Raw genomic sequence first — 7,088 nt, forward strand, 5'->3', positions numbered from 1 at the left:
GTCAAAACAAGTGTACAATAACACCGTGCACACTACCCAATCCGCAGTAAATACGAGATATGTAAAAGAAAAGTGACATCCTGAACTCTAAATCCATCAGTGTGTATCATAATAAACAGCGAAAACTCTCACAAGTGAAAATATACGATAGTAGAAGCAAAATCGTTCCAATAAACAGGACTGCACAGACGATCCGATTGTGAAACAAACACCAGTGCATGGTAATGAGCCATCCCTGGTGTCAGGGTGGAATAAGGTCCTCTTCAGTATACTTTTTGATGAAGTCACGATGTAATTGGGTTCAAATTTAGACCGTGCCCTAACTTGGTGTGCTCTGGACGTCAGTGCCTGTAGTTTTTAGTAGTATTTTGAAACTTAATATCTCAAAAACTTTAATAGGTATCGGAATGAAACTTTAACAAAGTAGTTATACTGAGACCTCCATCTGAAAAAAAAATTTGGAAACTGTGAATACAAATTTTATTCTTTTAATTATCAATTTTTCACAATGGTAAGCGAGGAATAATTACCAATTCGTTGTTTTGCGTTATTAAAAAATGTTTTGCGTATTTAAAAAAATTAAAATCAGTTTTTTGTCGTTGTAGTTTAAGAACATACGACATGCTCTAGCATAAAATATTTAATATATTGTCGAATAATGTGGTTCATTGTGTAGGCAATCGCTATATTATTATTGAAGTTAAATTTCGTTTTTTTACCTTTAATAACTGATGAGTTAATGATACATAACCATGCAAAAAGTTGTTTACAGGGAATTGCAACTGAAGATTTGCATGTCATTTTCTTCTCAGTGATAATGTATCAAGACATTCCAGCTCCATAATCTTGTTGATACTGAGCTTCCTTTCATATTCTTTAGTTTTTTTCCTTTTTTTGTTATATTGGCCTCCTTTGTTATGCTTTCAGCAGGTTTTTTCATCTCCAGTGACACGTTGCCCGTTCAGTCACAGCAGCCCACTTTTCATGTTGTCCCCAGTTTCGGCGATTAACCTGTTCATGGTTTTTAATCTGTTAGCTACTACATCATCAAAAATATTTTTGAGTCCATCACACCAATGTGGAAAGCTGACATACAAACAAATAATTTTTGGCAAGCATTCCCAAATGCAATTACCAAAGCTTTCATTCGAATTCTATGTTTTGCGGTGTAAACATTCTTCCGGAGTTTAGGATCTGAAAGATCTCTATGTATTGGTTTTAGTTCTACCATAACAGTTTCTGGCTTGGTGCAGACATGTATGTGTTTTTGTCCATTTGCTTCCATTCTATTATACTTGCACCACAAAGTGGAGGCCTTGCAGTTTGTGAAAGCTCATTAGTGAATATAATTTGAAACAGAGGTGCCCAAATTGCCTTTCTCATCTCACTGGATTTTTTGCTGTTTCTCATGATGGCTAGACTGTAATATTTTGTGATTTTTCTATTTCCAATTTGGTGAGTCTACCTTGTCCATAAATTGCTTTGACATCAGAGAGCTTTTTTCCAATCACGTCCTTGCAAAAATTCCTGTCTGTTCCACATTCTCTTCAGCACGTATCCTAAACATTTCATTTTTTAAATTTTGGTTTCACGATTCAGTTTCACAATATGGCTTAGCAGTCACAACACTGTTGAAGCCTTTAAAGTCATCAACACCAAGGTTGTGAGTGTATTGCACACAACATCAAGCAACTGAGCGACTAAAAATAGAGACTGCCCCTTGCTTTCTATTTCATCACTGAAACATTCCAATATTTTGTTACATTTGTGTTCATTTACCTCACTGGCACAACCCTGGTAGTGTTCTGTCAGACATTAATAGTCCAGAAACTTGCCTGGATCTACAAATCTAACTGTGGCAACTCCATTCAGCAATGTACGGCCTCTCCTCTGCCAAGAACCGTCTTATGCAGCAACAGTATCAGTATAATGACAAATATCTAGTTTCTTTCACTGCCCTCTGCATAGATGCTTCCCCGACATATATTAGAGCATTAGACAAGCGTTTATAATACCTCTCAGATTTGACAGGTGGTGGAGGGAGATCCATCATAGCACAGAATATCTGGTTTGCTTTTCTTCTGATCCCAATACACCTTATGGCAAAAGCAAGGCGAATATTCATTTCACTAATTTTGTGCGTGTTACAATAAATGTCACTGTACATTTCGTTACTGTACACACTTGACATTCCACTACAATTTTGCTGTATAGTCCTTGTCTCTTATTTATGTCCTCATTCAACGTAAGGGATTTAAATGTTACAGTATTTGCATTCAGCAACTGACAAAAGCAATTCTAAAAGCTTTCACTTACTAATTAAAATGAAACCTTTATTTTCACTATTTACAACACAGCATCTTGTTCATTTTCGGTAAAATGTTTCACCTTCAGTTTTGAAGCAGTGTCTGGCGAACTTTTAACCCTAACCTCACTTCACTGCGACATAACAGTTTCTTCATTTTTACGATTTCTAACAACATACTTACGTTATCTACCGTAATATTTACGACTGAAATTAAACTTCCTCGTTTTTGGCATTTAACGACACAAGATGTTTGAAATACGCAGTCATAACAAGTTTATAGCACGGACACACGCCAAAAACATAAGTAAACTCATGTAATGTATTTGTTTCGAAAAAAGATGGATTGCAATATATCGCTGCTCATAACACAGTCGATATGTTCCTCAAGGATACTGTATAAACGGGTTGCCAAGGAAATGGCGTCTCCAAAATTAAATAACGAGAAATTGTAGGCAAGGATTTGTGTTTGACAGTAGTGTGACAGCTAAACATTCACGCGCCACATCCGCTTTAGAAAGACATTTAAACACGAAAAAGATGAGATGCTATACACAACTGTGTATTTTTAGATTTACGAAGAATCAGAGAATTTCATTGAAATAAAAAATTCCATTTTTTGGGGTCTCATGACGTCCAGGTCCCCTTAAGAGAAGATACAATGCTACTTTAGTACGTTGCACATTACAGTCCACTGTACAGTCGTTGCTGTTAAAGAATTGCTCCAAGTGCCGTCTTCGCATTTGGATGCAATACTGCATTCGTCTCCGCACTGAATTACGAATTCTTTAAAATACTGCTGCATCGTCTCGTAAATGTGGCAAGACTGTACAATTCGTCGCTCCAGTTCTTCAACGTGTCTGTAGGAATGCTGGACACGTCACCTCTGAAATCATCCCCAGACACTAAACTCTAAAATATTGAGGTCAGTTGATGTCGGGAAGGCACAGATCATACTCCACCTATCCACATTGCACCATATTGACACGTTATATGTCTACTTACAACAGCAACAAAATGTGCCAGTGTCTTTGCTGAGCCATTGTGGATATGGGACAACGACCGGTCAGATATTTACTAAAGAAAAACGACTAAACAGCCTATGCTTTCAGAAGTTATTTTATTTAGACGACCAGTTTCGGCATCTCATTAACACCATCTTCAATGGATAGGGACCAGTTTCGAATTCTTCGGGCCCCTATCCATTGAAGATGGCATTAATGAGATGCCAAAACTGGTCGTCTAAATAAAATAACTTTTGACCCCATAGGGCTTTTTGGCGAATTTTCTCTGGTAAAAGTGTGACAGCGACCCATCAAATATCTACCACATTTCGCAACCATGTGGGGTGGCTGAAATTTGACCCCTATTAGATGGGGACGTAATCGAAACGCTAACGTTTCAAATACATTTGTACTTCCTAGGGTACTTTTTCATTGTGAAGTCAGTGACCGCTCGGAACCCATCCACTCACAATTATCTCGCAAATGGATCGTTTGTGGACCCGTGTTAATTGGATCCTTTCTGCTATCGTTATTGTTTACTTTCTCCAAACGGGGTCCAAAATGAACTTCTTGGAATATATGGTGGCAGAACTAGGGAATATACAAAGTGTTAAAAAAGTATTCAGTACTTTGAAGTGTGGTAGTACGGACCAAAAAGCGACAAAAATGTCCATTGAACATCGGCTCTAAAATTAACATCTTAAGAGCTATGAGGGCTTGTTCTTGTTTTCTACTATGAAACGCATCTCTTCTAATGCAAGTTCTTTGCTGTTACGAACACCCTACACAACGCAGAAGCAAATCAGTAAACAAAGGATAACACATTATTCAGTTACCACAGTCCACTGTATTGTATTGTTTGGAACTGGGGACCTAGAAACGATGGAGAGGCTTCGTCCCCGCCGTAGCCCTCAGTGGTTCACAACCCCACAACAGGGTACAGCAGTCCACTCACCCCACTGCCGCCCTACACCGAACCCAGGGTTATTGTGCGGTTTGGCCCCCAGTGGACTACATTTCTACTAGTTAAAATATTATGGCCGTTTTTCTGTACTTGTATTACCATAAATATCGCGTAGTGCCTCATTGTTAATGGCATTTGAAATAAATAATTTCTAAATGGCACTTAGAAGCAGTGACTTCCGTAGTAGCGCAGTAGGATGCTCTTCATGAATTAAGTATCTATCTGTTTGTCTCATTATTTTTTGTAGCTTTAAAGTGGTCGGTATTCTCTGCGGTACCAGCATACCGTCTCTGGTTTTTGGATACAAATAAGTTATGTACAAAAAGAGATACATTTTTCTTGATTATCCTGCAAATATGAGCTCTGACACTCAGTACCTTTTTCCATTTTCAGTCTTCAGTTAATCATGAGATTGGTTCATACGCTGCCCGAGGTGCCGCTCCACAATGTCAGTATTGGTCTTGAGCATAAGCGTTTGACGCCCTCTGATCTAGCGACTTCTACTAGTACTAACGCCATGACGTGCAAAGCATTATTAATACATTACGGCTTTAATGATAAAAGAAATGGTGAAACACTTACTGCAGTATCTTAAAGAGTGCAAGTCATATATAAACATTGCCACTACGAAAGACAGTCACGATTCAATTTAATTCTCGAGCTTCAGCTCATCCTGCTCTCTAGTGACGTCTGTTGTCATTATCTACACAACGAGTCTTGCAACTATTATTTATTCTAACGATCGCAAATTTTAGTCAATTTAACATCATTTGTTTCGTTTGTTAGGCATTCAATTTTCAATTAATTTTCTTCCTTTCATTTGAATGTGAACATCTTGTTTTAAAGCTGATTGAAAATTGGTAACCTTTTTACATATTATCCTAATACGTAAGAATGGATCGAAATGCTCTTTTGTAACTCCCTTGGTAAATTATTACGAGTGGCCGTGCGGTTAAAGGCGCTGCAGTCTGGAAGCGCAAGACCGCTACGGTCGCAGGTTCGAATCCTGCCTCGGGCATGGATGTTTGTGATGTCCTTAGGTTAGTTAGGTTTAACTAGTTCTAAGTTCTAGGGGACTAATGACCTCAGCAGTTGAGTCCCATAATGCTCAGAGCCATTTGAACCAATTATTACGAGTATGGTCTCTAATAACAAAATAAGACACTTACTGCAATTGTTTTTGTAGACGCGCGCTCGTGCCTGTGTGTGTGTGTATGTGTGTGTGTGTGTGTGTGTGTGTGTGTGCGTGTGTGTTGTATTGAGTTCAGCGTCGATCAATATTTTCGAAGTACAATACTTTCCCCTCTGACTGTTAGGTTCTCATAAAAAATCACCGTAAATGTTTATATACGGTAAGCACAACTACTGCACGAGAACTCTTATTGTAAATTAGTTTAAATACAACAGTAGTTTGTGCGGCAAGAGTTATTACCTTGTCCATATGAGTTTCACGATCTTGTCAAACTTCAAGCAGAGTCACAGTGTTGTGGTTGGCAGGAGAGTCAACACCGTGTTGCTAGAGGAGGCCGAAAGGCACGCGTTTTAGCTCACGCAGGCTGGCGTGAGGTCTGGAACAGGGCAAGGAAATTAGACTTTAGAAAAACGGACGTATCTTGTGGAATGCTTAACTTTAATCCATTAATGATGAACGTCGCTCTTGACGGTACATGATTCACAATATCAATAGTAACTGAATATGGCGCCACGCTAGGTCGTAGCAAATGACGTAGCTGAAGGCTATGCTAAACTATCGTCTCGGCAAATAAGAGCGTATTTTGTCAGTGAACCATCGGTAGCAAAGTCGGCTGTACAACTGGGGCGAGTGCTAGGAAGTCTCTCTAGACCTGCCGTGTGGCGGCGCTCGGTCTGCAATCACTGATAGTGGCGACACGCGGGTCCGACGTATACTAACGGACCGTGGCCGATTTAAAGGCTACCACGTAGCAAGTGTGGTGTCTGGCGGTGACACCACATACAGCATGTTCCTGAGGCAACTTTGTAGCTTATCGTGATTACTTGATCTCGCACCGCGTGAGTCTAATTGTTAAGTGATTATTCGAGCAGCAATTGAAGCTGTATCAAGCCCTGTTGCGTTTCAAGGAATCTCGGCCGGCCGGAGTGGCCGTGCGGTTCTAGGCGCTACGGTCTGGAGCCGAGCGACCGCTACGGTCGCAGCTTCGAATCCTGCCTCGGGCATGGATGTGTGTGATGTTCTAAGGTTAGTTAGGTTTAATTAGTTCTAAGTTCTAGGCGACTGATGACCTCAGAAATTAAGTCGCACAGTGCTCAGAGCCATTTGAACCATTTGAAGAAATCTCGAACTCATTCGAACTCAAGTATCTTTCGCCCAGCCCTGCTTGTAACGTAATCGACATGCGGAACAAGCACTCGACAAATAGTTGCTTCCGTTTGCCAGGCCGTAGGAGATCGTGTCTGTCATTTCGTGTGTGGAATAACAGACGTCCATTATGCTGGTAAGTGCAAAGATAAAACTACTATTTTATCGAAACACGAACTTGTTCTATTAGAACTAATTAGTAACCCCCGATTTTGTAAAGAATCGAACTCCCATGTATAAAACAGCTTCAAATTTCTCGTTACTTTACAAATGAGTTAACGTGTAAACTATTTGACGTTAAGCATGTAAGTGAGGAATAGTTAAGAAATAGTTTTAAGTTATTTTTAAAGTTTGTTGGAAGTCGCTAAGTGCTCCCATTCTCAAGCACTGGATGAATATAGTCTGGATAATTTGCGCTCCGTTTTGAGCAGAAGTAGTTTTTCACGCACCTCAATGTTTATGACGTCATATCTTCTG

This window comes from Schistocerca americana, chromosome 2 (assembly GCF_021461395.2).
Source record: "Schistocerca americana isolate TAMUIC-IGC-003095 chromosome 2, iqSchAmer2.1, whole genome shotgun sequence".
Lineage (NCBI taxonomy): Eukaryota > Metazoa > Arthropoda > Insecta > Orthoptera > Acrididae > Schistocerca > Schistocerca americana.